The sequence below is a fragment of the Bombus vancouverensis genome, chromosome 11 (assembly GCF_051014615.1).
Source record: "Bombus vancouverensis nearcticus chromosome 11, iyBomVanc1_principal, whole genome shotgun sequence".
Lineage (NCBI taxonomy): Eukaryota > Metazoa > Arthropoda > Insecta > Hymenoptera > Apidae > Bombus > Bombus vancouverensis.
Window position 1 is genome coordinate 4,420,305 of NC_134921.1, and position 13,685 is coordinate 4,433,989.

General features: G+C 38.1%; 1 long non-coding RNA gene across 1 annotated transcript in view; it reads left to right on the top strand.

The window, feature by feature from the left end:
- The window catches only part of LOC143303344 (uncharacterized), a 101,532-nt gene extending 89,041 nt beyond the window's left edge, over positions 1-12,491 (top strand). The window contains exon 2 of the long non-coding RNA XR_013059528.1: positions 11,693-12,491. This is a non-coding gene — a long non-coding RNA (uncharacterized LOC143303344). The remainder of the gene's footprint in view (positions 1-11,692) is intronic.
- Positions 12,492-13,685: the final 1,194 nt, after the last annotated feature.

The following is a 13,685-nucleotide window of genomic DNA, read 5'->3' on the forward strand; positions in this document are numbered from 1 at the left end:
CCTCTTCCTGTATTTCAATTAAACCATTAACCACGAGCCTCAGCGATTCCCTAGCCCTTTATAAAAGAGACTTTCCGATCGATACCGGTCGCATCGAACGAGATCGTTCAGTTTATTATTATCTCTCGCGGCAAACAGGTGATCGCGCGACGATACTATGTCCGACAAGAAGTTTCACGCTGATGATAGTAATGTCGTGAAACCGATGAGACCGAAACGTGGTAACGGGAAATGATGGTGGCTCGATCCGATTTTGCTCGGTCGATCGAAGATAGCCAAGGCATAGCCGGCGGTCAAAGGCGTCTGCAAAAATGCCGACACGCGGCCTCATCGACATCACCTGTTTGACGGGTCAATTTCATCGGGAACTTGGATGCCGAGGTCTCTTTTAGTGGCGTCACCTTCACTTGATCGGCAGTTTAATGCAATACGTTAATTAAAACGCTGTCTCTATCAAGCTCGCGAGCTTAATTACGATCACGGACAAAAAGAGTCTCCGCGGGAGAGCACCGTTTCGTAATGGCTACTCGATCATTTCGTTCGCGTATTCAGTGAAAAATTCGTTGATCTACGATCCACTCGATAATTGCAACTTGTTCAAGGCCGCTGGGAAGAGAATTTGCACGGATGTCGGAGTAAAATATTCGTTTACCGCGGTAAAATTAGTTTCGGGGTACCTACAGAGATATATGAATATGTACTTATTCCGTGGACGATAAAGTACTTGGAATACTTATAAAAAGGATTCTTTTTAACGTATTTTTACTTCTAGTTTTGCTTACAATTCTCCTTGAGGTTTCTTTTCGTAGATAATTTGGTTACTATTTGGAAATTATTTGGAATTTTTCTTTGACTCTTTAAATACCGCTGTGCTCAACGAGCGACGACATGCATCCATCGTGTAATATTCAGCTTTGTTATTTTTTTGCATTTGGAGAGAATCATTTATGAAAGTACATATTTTACCCGCACATATAAAATTAGATATGTTTAGTACAAAATCATCAGCATATACTTTTGTCAGATCCTATTATTCAGCAAACATTTTGATAATAATTCAGAACGCATCTCTTTTAATATCTTAAACTGAAAAATTTTAAAAATTAAAGAAATTACAATTTCTTAAGACAAAAATAGTCCACATTTCTACGTTTTCCGATGTACAATTTTCGTTTTGTTTTTTATATACGCCAATCATCCTGAATACGGACTGATCAAAAATTACTGGCCGTATTTCAGGGCCAAATGAAACGATCGGCACGTTAAATATTTATACGCGATGGCGTACACGGGCGGAGGGCTGGCTGAATCGAATCTGAAATTCGATAATGCCTTACTCAGAACGGTCCTGTATTCGCCCGGAAGCCGCGAATTATGCCGTGAGTCCGGTCGAGCGACTCACGCGTTACGTATTATCCTGTGTATCACGTGCAAAGCCGCACTGCAGGTGATATTCTGTGTGGTCCATCGTGTGTACATTTCGCGGACGTTCTGGTAATCTCGTGGCGCGAGCGAGTACTCGCGCGTGCTACAACATTGATATCGTTCGCGCCGATTGTAATTCGCACGCGAATGTCGACTCGATGGATACGATTCGCAAAACAATGCAGAGGATACATTTTCTCGCACAATTTCTAATATTTTTATATAACGTTGTTGACTGTGCTAATAGGAAAATCAGGTTACGGAGCGTTAACTGAAAAAGATATTTTATATAAATAAAATAAAGGTTAATTAGAAGAAGGTTCTGTAATGTTTAGAGAATCTTTTCAAGTGCAAAAAGTATCGTACTTTATCTCCATCTTATCCAGATTTTTAGAATGAAAATTTTACACTTTCTTTCAGTTAAATATTGTCTACTAGTACTTTCAAAATGTAAAAATTTGGGAAGATAACAAAGAACATTCATTGAAAATTAAAATAATACTGAGTTTTAACATAAATTTGTCCTGTTTTTAGATTTATTATATGAACGCTGAAAATAGAACGTATACACATCGCAATCTAATACCTAATTTTTACATATCGGCCAAACCAAATTTTCTTCGAACTATCCAACTATATTTATTGGAAGTAGGAAGAAACGAAGTTTCTACTTTTAAAGAAATAACATGGAGAGTCTGTGTAACATCGTTTTCATAGTCGTTAATGGTACGGATTAAGCGATAGCAATAAAAGAAATAACTTCAGATACACACTACACTATTTCGTCTGTTTCCCTTATCGAGACCAAACCAGTTAAGTTTGTATCTTTAGGGTTATCGTCGGAAAGAACAGTCTTCGATTCGTCCTTCGCAATCGAACAATCAGCAAGATTGCGATAATGGCGACCAAGTATTTTCACTTAAATCAAACGAGTGTTTCACGATCGTGCTCCAGATTGTTGTACACTCCCACAAAACTGGAACACTTACCCTCGACTTTCAATCTTTTTATCGCGTTTTATTTTAAATCCTATTTCTTTGAAACTTTTTCTCAATTTAAATTTTAGAGATTTTTAAGTCAATGATCTAAAATATAGACCTTTAAAGATATTTATTTCTATTTTCTTTTTTTTTTTTTTAGTAAGATGGTGTCTTTTATCTTTTAAGTAGAATTGGATATTATGGTTTTACTTTGCTAATTCTTTAAAATTTCGTGAGCCAGTGTAATTTAAAAAGTTCGCTGAAAATATTGCATCAACGACACGAAAAATCTTTAATTCGAGAAAACTATGGTGACAGTTGAGTCCTAGTAGAGAAATATAATTTTTTGAAAAACATGTATTTGTTCTACCCCGACCATCGTTTAATTCCATAAAAAGATGTAAAGGTCGTGAGAGACGCAAAGGTAGTAAAATTGAGCTGCATTCTCGAAATTAACGAGGAAACATAAACAGTGATTTTTAATTAGCACGTCTATAAAAGAAGGCAAAGGAACGAACCATCGTGATACAAGCAAATTGAACACTGAAATCGCATATTTCCTACGAACATTTTAGTCTGCAGGCACTGTTTGATAATTAATTCCAACGATATCGATAAAATTCGTTGAATACATTCCGCTTCTATCTCAAAAATTCCGCGAAAAAGCATTCTACAGAAGCAACTTAAACCAACATATCGCACAACTAATTACTAACAGCCATGGTAATTTCGAAAGAGCATCGTGTGTGGCAGCGTGCATTCATCGTGTCGCTATCTTCGCTTTAAAGTAGAAATTTACCGCTAATAATAGTCTTCGATGCGACAATAAATAAGATAATCGCGAGGCAGAGTCTAGCTCACCGCAAATACGCGGAACCTTGTAGATACATACATATATACGCATTTATATGAGTGAGAATATTTAACGATCTAATTATAGCAATCTTATTCATGTCTGTATCGATGTTCTTTAACGAATTTTTGATTTTACATATTGTTACTCCTGTGGACCTTAATTGTTTGATATCAATCATGCGCCGTTTGCTCAATAACAGATATTTGTTCCAATTTTTAAAAGTACGTGCGTGAAGGTAAGCTGTTTAAAAATTAATTTGTATTGGAATTAAAACTTTTAACCACCTATTTTATTTCGAAATTAATTATATTCTGAAATAATGGAAAAGGTTTGAATGAAAAGTTCGAATATTACACAACTATATTTACATCAAATAAGTTGATATATAAGCGACGTACAGTAGGAAAGATTTTTAATTATAGATTAAGAAGCATCCACTGAATGTGATATTTATTATGCGATATATTTGTTGATAGAAATTATTCAAAGAGAAACGAGCGAAGAATTTTCAAATTAATTCAAAAGCAGAATAAATAGATGCCAAGATGAAGCAGACAAGCTAAGAATTCAATTACAGAAAAAGAATTACATGAAATTAGAAGAAATAAAAAAAAAAATCATCACTAATGAACTAATTCCTTTTAGCAATTGCGGCGTGCTCAAATAAACTGAATATACAATTATAGAGTAAAGTTGCCTACCAATAGGGTGGTCTTGAGTTCATTATCGACATAGCGTAATTCAACCTGGAATATCAGCGAGACTAGTCGTAAAAACGGCGAGAAATAAGAAGGAAATAAAAGGATTAAGACCTACATATAACCAGTTCCCAGAAGGTGGTACGCGGAGGACGAGGTTCACGTAAAATCTCACCCTGTGGGAGTTCATAAACCCCTCGAGCCAGTCGAGATAAACCAATAAAGCAGTGCGATAGTCGGCGAAGCAGGTGCAACGTGGGCGGTGAGTTACCGTGCGGGTCACAGGTCACCGTGAGCCCAGCATCTCTGGCAATCCTTCTCACACACTCTCTGCACGCTCCCCTTTCACCTTCGCCTCTCTCTCCGTTCTCGTGGTCTCGCTTTCTTTCTCGTAACATCCTTCTAACGACGAGGTCCCGCAGAAAACACGGATTGGTTCGCCTTGGATCTAGCGATGGGAGCAAGGTGTACTGGAATTCGAGTCAAGCTTTTTGCTTATGGGAGTATCAAATATTAATAATTAAATATTAAAAGTTAGTGGATTCTGTTACTTTGCTTGTATATTTATCTTAAATGTGTGAAAGTAAATGGAGAATAATTGTTTTGGAGGTAGAATCAAATTTTCATACGATTTTGTTTCCGTTTATATTTTAGTTTACAATATTTTTATTTTTACTTTACTTCGTATTTTATTTTGCGTTATTCAATATTTTTTATTAAGGTTAACGGGGCGACATATTAAAATTTATTTACTACAAATTTATAATAATTAGATTTAATTAAATCCCTTGAATTTTCTATTGCACAAAATTAATTATGCTGTACGTTTATTAAATTTTACGGTTTCGCTATTAAAGAAACTGTATAATTATATTCTTAATTCTGAATCTTTTAGATTTATCATTAGTTTTGTAATTCCTACCCGGATCTTCAAACTTTAAAACAGTATAAAGGAAACTTAAAGAAGGTTGTACAGAATGTAATAAAATTCATTCATCCATATGGTACATTCCAATAAACTTCAGTTTCCAGTATCGCCGAGGTATCGACATATAGAAAAAATCTTAACTGTGCAGGTGGACAGAAATCTCCGTCGTTTGCATCTTCGAAGATCTCCCCGATTCTGGAAGCAATCGATATTTTATTACCTGTGGAATGTGTACGGTATGGGTATCGATAAATTTGATTGAAAATTCTGAGGAAATCGCATGAAATGCCCATCGCTAGATGCAACGAGATACAAGAGGGTTGCACACTGCGGCAATGTGCTACGAACCTCTGGCCACGCGGTACTTTATCGAGAAGCACTGTAGAGACTCGAAGGCAATTTACGTTGCAAAGTTTTTTGGTGTAAAAGCCGGACCGGTAAGGTAGTGACAGGTACAACTGGTTCTTTTCGTGCTTTCTTCCGTGGAAGACGCGACACGGGTGGTTGTTAATAAAACGCGCGATATTTTCTGAAATTTTATTTCATATCGATAAATGTAAATATGTACGCATCGAAATTTTTCAGATTTAATGAAATATTGAATTGTTCGATACTGAGCGTAACGTTCTTCTATATTGTGATTTTTTTTAATTAGAGTCTTATGGTAGTTGACAAATGGCAAATAAAATCTGAAATGTAAAAAATATTTTATATTCTAAAATATAGTGTAATATTCTATATTAATTTATTTGAAATATAATTATATCTCAATTTCAATAAGTAAATTAATAACTGCTTATGGATGGTTGAAATAGAGTAATTAACATCTTAAAACCGTTTTATTACGTAGATATGTACTTTACAACGAAACGTTTTATTAGTAAAACGATTCCATAAATCAATGCTCTGCAACAGGAATTTATTGGACATCCCTCAAATTTATTAGAGATTTTTTCATCTTGCTAGACACAAAATTCTCAAAACACCGTTTCACAAAAGAATCTGTCTAGTTTCTGGAACTCGCATTCCTAATTAACGTTTGTCCTAAGTAATGTCCAGTCCGTTTAATTCAATTTTAGCACAATTAACCGAGCCGTTTCAATCGAGACAGATGAAAGTAAATATCAGCGATAACGATCTGCGAGATATAAATCGACCATGACGATTCGATTGCCGATGTTGCAGGATCTCCGTGTTCCCAACAGACTAAATTAACTCCGAGCAATCGTACTCGAGCTCTCCGATTGGAAAAAGGGTATACGAGAATCGTAAGATTCCTAGATGCCAAAGATAACTTTACATCTGCCGGTCGATTGCGATAATTAGGCTCGCCGTGGAGATTGATCGAAAGTCGCATTCAACTTCAATGGATCGGATCATTACCTAATTAAGCGGATGGCCGTGCACACGGTTGCCCGCCCTTATTACGCGAATTAATTAACTCGACGTTGCAGTACGTGGCTCCCGTATCTTCGGCTTGTTAGACACTTAGATGTAACGAACAATCCTGATGTTTGTCGAAAAAGTCGGTCTTGTGCAAATTTCGCGGGACTGGTTGAAAATCGACCAACTTTAGGCTGATTAGCTGGATCCATGGGCTATCGAACGAGAGTAAAACGAAGGATACGAATCGTTCCTTATATCGATACAGAATATGAAGATTTTTTTAATAAAATATACTTTAAACATATGCAAACTTCTAAACATTCAATTTTTGCCGTAAACAAAATTAATGTTTATACTCTTCTACAGACTCCGTATCTGTATTTTTATTATTACATATAGTCAATAAAATATATGAATCTTTTAGGAGCCAAACTGATCAGCTTCGCCTTTTATTCGCTTCTTCATTTCATCCACATAAGGACATGGTTTATATTTAATTTTAGAGGATTTGTAAACTTAAAAAGCAATGTCTGTAACGTCATTTTTCTGTATTTTTCAATTTATTACGGTGAGCATGTGGCTCCTAAGTTGTTCATGTAATAATTTAAGAAAATAAATTAAAAAAGGATAGGAATAATATTTAAATTTCTTGCCGCAAACGTATTTTTTAACTATAAAACTAACTGCGAATTTTTAATATGAATTTGTATATAAGAATCTAATTTGAATGAGAACATTTATTCTTTTTTGTGCCGGAATAGGTATGCGTAGACATTAATTATCTTCAAGCATTGACAATCATATGTAAATTAGAATAATATCAGCCAGAAGAAACAGTAACAAAACCAAATTGTCAAGGCGCAGCTGGCGACGCGCGATAACTGCGAACACCCCCAAAGAAGACAGACCGTCTTGGCGCGGAACAATTTATTCCTCGATGGCTGGAGCTGTTTCTCGTACTCGCGGGTAAATTGAAATTTTTTCCCCGCGCACCCGTTGAACTCCCGGGTAATTACGGACGAATTTTAGAGCCATTATGCGGCCCGGTCCATTCAAAACTTCGTATCCGTACACGCTTTGATCCACCAGAGGAACAAGACTGAAAATAATTACGAAGAATCACGGCGTGCGGGCCGGAAAGCGGCGGTAAATCGTCTTTCCTCCCCCTATAGCGACCAGATTCACTCATGGCCCCGTTCAGAATCGCCTAATGAATTTAAAATGACCATACGCGGTTTTTCGTCGCGTGCCCGACCGGCCCCTCTTCCCAGACAAAAACACACTGCCACAAAATTTCGGACGACACCCGTGCATAAAAATGCAAATCTCATTGTCGGGTTCGCGCGCGAGCCTCCTGTCTACACGGTGCCTCGGTTTTTTCTCCACGCTACCGTCCCGCCATTTCGCCTTTTTTCGACTACGCGCCATTATGCCCTGCTTTTCACTGGGCTCCAATCTCGACTAAATTCACTTTTAATGACCGGGGCCAGCAACGGCGTCACGTGAAAATTTAATTTGCACCGATGAAATCGGTAATTCGTCGTGACCAACGAATAGGAAAAACGGTGGACCCCGAAACTGTTTACCTATGGAAGTTTCAAATTTGGGGTGGGAGAGAAAAACGTGAACAAGTTTAGAAGGTTTGGAAATTTAGACACACGTTAGTAATAAATTATACATTTCTATGCATTTTAAAAGTGAAAAAATGTACCGAGTGCATATACCTAATACGCAAATATAGATAGGTATCTATATAAAGTATTTGAAGTATAGTACTCCTTATAACACTCGAGGATGAAATGAATCTCTGCTTAGATTCCATATGTTTAATTATGTTCATGATCTGCATAAACGTTTGCAGTCTAGATGTTTGTGAAAACTCTAGGAAAATATATTTCGGTTTCGTTCAAGATAAGTATAGGGTTTAAGTGCAATAGATAAGGATGTATTTTATCGAATATATTTTTCAGGACAAAAGATCTTCTCTTTTAAGACAGCAATTTATTTGAAAATGAAATTTCCATTAATCCTGACAAGAGAATTATGTTCAGTACATTTTGTATTACTCATAACTCAACAACGGCGTGGCAAGGGCTAAAATGATATGAGCAAGTAAAATGTACACCATTTCCATGATATTCAATGATACTAGAATTTAATTACAATCAGTGCTCCCACTCAAAAGGTGGGTAAAGTAGCAAACAATAAAAACTACAGAAAGTTAGAAAAATACAATGAAAGGAACAGCTTCAGTAAAAATGAGTCAAACGAGTAGTTGATTCTCTCTCCCTATCAGGGTTTCCTAGGGTGAAGTAGCTCAAGGAACAAAATCGCAACGACCGTAAAACATGAAAGACGACGAGATGCGTAATTGATTTAATTCGAGCCCGAGGGACAACAGCTGTTGCAAACAAACTTTTCATTTTGCCATCTGTATTCATGGAAGCGGTCGATCTCTGGGGAACGTTAATCAACCGTTCGGGGAAGAGAGAAGAAGGACACGAAGCCTTCTCTTCTGCCAAAGTTTTCAACATTTTCTCCTGTCCGAGAAGGACTCGAAGAGGCTCCAGAACGCTGACATTCTTCTTCTCCTCGTTCGGAGAGTTGGAGGATTTCTTTCGCACGCGTAATTCGTGCACTGAAATTGCCACCGCTCTAATTCCAGGGTAATTGCTCTCTTCTGTTCCCTGAAAGCCACCGGAGTTCCCTTTGCATTCCGTTAAAACTGCGCGACCAATTAAACGCGAGCATCGGACTAACATGGGGATGAGGCCTCGAAAACTGTAAGGGAAGAAACTCTAATTGAGACGTAGCTATTTGAGGGAATTCGGGGCAACCGACTATTACCGCGGCCAAATGCACTTATAATCGACCGATTTTAATTATCGCGTGGTGAACTCCACAGAGCCGCCCCGCGATTTATCATCTAGCGGGCAACGTGTGATTCGCAACGTTCGGTCTCGTACCGCTCCGACTTTGTGCGATCGTTCTTCATCCGTCGCTCTGGGTGTCATTAAACTGACCCCCTGGCCGAAACACTTTGACGGTTATACTTTTATCTCTTGGTGAAGATGAGGGTTTTTTTTTTATTTATATATATGATTTTTGGTGTCTGAATGGGCTCTACAAAGTGCTTCTTTTTGCTATCTTTTTAGTTCTGGAATATCTTTCTGGTGCATTTGTCCTGTCATAAATACACCAGAAAGAAAATTGCTGTTGCAATTTCCTTTTTTATGTCGTTGCATTGCTTGTTGTACTAATGTAACATCTTTTTTATTTATTAATGTAGTGTGGATTCTTTCATTGATGCGATCTCAACATTTTAGCGTTTTTATTTTTCCGCTGCGTTCTGTATTATTGGAATCTCTTTTTCACATGTTCTTTCGCTGTTACCTTTAGTTACCGAGGCTGTCTTTTTAATATCCTTTTATACTGTTCTCTTTTTCGTATTGCTGCAATTAATTCTTCGGTGTTCTCTTAAAATTGTGTAAGTGATGAAATTTATCTTTCTGTGAAAGCGAGGAGGAAATTGAAATTTCCCGTCTTTAAAATTGACCTTTGAAATTCAACATTATGAATTGTTTTTTCAAGTGTAAAAAAGCACAGGAAGGTGGACTCTGTCTATATCAGGTTATCGGGACTAGGAAGTTGTATTTAATAGCGTAGAGGAGCTTTAGATACTTCGATAATCAAAGAAAAATTGAAAACTCAGGGATTGAATTTTGAATTAAAGAATACTTAACCTGAAGGACCTTCAAAGGTCACGCCTTTCTTTTTCCGTTTTTCTTCCCCTTTTTTTGCGCTTATTGCCACATAAAATTACAATCTTGCTTATTTATAATAACATAATAATCAGCAGAGACCTAATGCCTTAAGAATTGAACACTTGCAGTCTCTATATGACAATATACATAATAACGCAAGGATCGTAGCTTATGGGAATTACAGGAAATAGTAACTGTATTATATCTTTGTAGTGATAAAGTCTAAAGTGCGCTACTCTACTTTCATATTCGAGTCCACAATTTTTAAATGAGATGCGTATAAAGATATGAAGATATATTGAGAAAAAATTTTTATTAAGTTTAGATCGTGATCTGCACGTATTATATGCTGCATCATTTAAATAGATAATCCAGCGTTGAAATTTATCTACATTTGTGATCAAAGTTCTATGCTCAGAATCATTTTCAAGCGCATAGAGATCTGTGGTTGCGTAAGGTCTTCTTTAGAAGAGGAAGCAACCGAGAGATCGCTGCGATCGGCTCGTAACCGACTGAAGGATCATTTATCTATGTAACTCATTTTGGCAACTTCCTCTTGAGTCAGTCGTATCGAGAACAGAATGGACGTCTGGCGAGCGGAATCCGCTCGGTAGGATCCGCGCGACGCTGTAGAAATTATACGGTTTCGAACTGTGTGCCGCGGCGGGCTCGGACAAGAGGAAAAGGCGAGAGGAGAGGGGGAGGGCGAGGGACAGTGATAAATCACAAATTGCACGAACTCGTTGCGGCCGAAGACAAATTGGCTTCGCAGTCATGAGCTACGCAGCGGGTAATAATATAATTATAGGACTGCCAGCCTCTTTCGACGTTTCAGTTTCAACTTCTTGCCTTCCCTTGCCTCTCTACGCGAGACACCGCGGATCGCGTAAGCGCACTTGATTTACGATCGCCGGTTCCTTCTTATCGTTTCCTCTTTTTTCCATTTTTCGCTTTCTTTTTTAATTCTTTGGACTGTTGTTCATGGCCCGGTGTTACGTAGATGGATTTCAATAACATCGGCACGGTACTCGATAGCAACTGCTTACGAAGAGAAACGAGTTGCACGTGACACGTTTCTCCAGTTTGTAATAAACGGAACCAGTTGTAATTGTTCGAAACCAGTCAGTGGACTTTGATTACTACTGACAAAACAAATTCGCCCATTCGGTGACAAAGTGTTTAGGATACGTCCTGATATTCTAATTCGATCATCGTGAAATCGATTGGAAAATGGCATTGTGAACAGTTTAATCGGGAGATGAAGAGAAAGTGAGGACAGATAGGATTGAAAGAACATTGATATTTCGGTAGCTGCTTGAATGTTGTAAATTTTTAGTCTTGGATTTTGCTATAAAAATTTTCTATAGAAATACCTTTTTTCATGTTTGCATTGAAACTTTTCTGCTAAATTTAATTGTGATAAAAAAAGGGGGATATTTTGTATGCTAAATGGATGTGATTCTTCAACTATGGAACCTTTTACTTGAAAGAAGATTTTAGAAAAGTAAAGAGTAGATTAACGAAATTAATATTTAGAACGAACTAAAACATTTCTTTTGCTTCTTGAAATTTGGATCCAAATATCTCGTCTATACAAATTTTAACCATCACGAATTTAATTACACTGCTACTCTACATAAAAAACATTTTTACAGGTGGTTTCATGAAAGAGAAACACTCTAACTGTGAAGATCAGAAGCGTAATCGGTGGTGGAGTCCACGCACGACGCAAAAAGGGAACTTTTTTGCCGCGGCCAGAGCACGCCAACTCCGTTGCAATTTCCATTCCCAGCAAATGATCCGTGGCAAGAAATCTCTGTTGATCTCTCTGGAGCCGGCGGATAAAGAAATTAAAAAGTTTGCTCGTAATCTGGGAAAGCAAGAAGAATGGACGCAAGACGGAAGAAGGAGGGTTTCTACGTGGACCAAGGAGAAGTGGACATGACCGAAGATTGCCACACAGGAGGCTGCGTAGATAAGGGCTGCATGCAAAAGTGGATCATTACACGGGCATAAAGGCGAGGCAGCCAGGGCTAGGGCAATAAATACTTCAATCAGTGGCCTCTAAGGCGTCAGTTAGCATCGCGGCGGTGCGTCGGAGACAGCAGCGCAGCGGCGGCTTCGCAAAGAGCCTGAATCCTTCCACTTTGGTCCCATTCGACTAAAGTATGCCCGCCCTCTCTGACAGCCAGCTGCAGCCGTTCGCCAAACAGGCACCCCTTTGTCGTCGATCTGCATAACTCTCGCGCGTCAGGCCAAACGCCACTTTTGACGACGCGGAAACGCTCTATTTTCAGTCAACTTTAGTTCTGGAGAACCATTAAAACTTCTAGTTATGGGGTTGGGTCTCCTAAACCAGATTCCTCGCTTTGTGCTTCTTTTGCATTTTTGAATTTTTCAATTTTTTAGAATTTATTCTTTTTCTAAATATTATAATAAATACTTTATTTCAGATACTTGAGATATTTTTTATTTTTGGTATAATCTTACACTTTTAATTTCTCGTAGATGATATAATAATTCGTTCGCATCCACCGTAGTCTATTGCAATCTATTTATTACACCTACGATGTGCTACAATAAATATGAATGTCTCTTTTTATTATTAGTAACTATTCTCAATAGGTGTTATGAAATTTAGCAAAAAATTTTATTACTCAAAAATGTAACTAAAAAGCCGGTATACTTATCCATGAATTGATAATGTACTCCTCGTAAACCTATGCATAACCCACCTTATTAAAAATTACATAACAGTACTGCGTCGTCGTCGTCTAAATCAAATTATGATATCTACATACATTATCAAGCTGCCTATTTTACTTAAACAGCGTTGAGTGAAAGGAATCTTTCCTATTTCGAGTTAATCTGAACATTGCAAAGAAAATGCCATGCGCGATTAACATAGCAACTCCCACAAAAACCCGCTACAAGTTAGCAAACTGTAACTTGTCTTACAACATATTCTTCCATCAAACGTAAACTTCCACCGCTAGCCTCTAGCTAGCTGTAGTTTATCGTCGGATATATCTTGTGTAAAAGCTACCACGCGCGTTCCCTTCATTAACGGTAGCATTTATCCAACCATTCAGCGTTCGCACCAATTATCTCCATAACCACTGGTCGAACAGCATTAACAAATTAATCGTACATAAGAAACACGCCCTGCGTTTCTAGGAACAATCCTCTATCTTGTCGTATGCCGACAAGCATTCAAGCGATAATTGCACTTACGCAAGAGCCTATCGAGTTGAATCCAAAGCGATAGGTCTGGAAACCACATCTCGCTAGCTACGGCGTTACAAGTTAAACTCTACGATAGGAAATCGCGATCGAGCAAGAGACTATCGAAACTCCAATCCATTGGAGCACCGCTGACGAGATACGTATCAGCGTCGATCACTCGCGTGACCGCGAAGATAGTCCAGGCCAACCGATAAATCACGTCAATTATGTATTGTTTATGATCCATTGCGGGTCTCCGGGAATCCCGAGATTCGATCGAATCGCTTGGCACCTACGGCTCATAGCGTAGAAAGGCTCGATGTTTGATACGGTAGCGGTCAAACGCAGAAGGTTTAGTTCTACGTTGTCAGACCCGCTGATAATTGGGTGAGCAAAGCGACACGACTCCCTTCGAGAGCACAC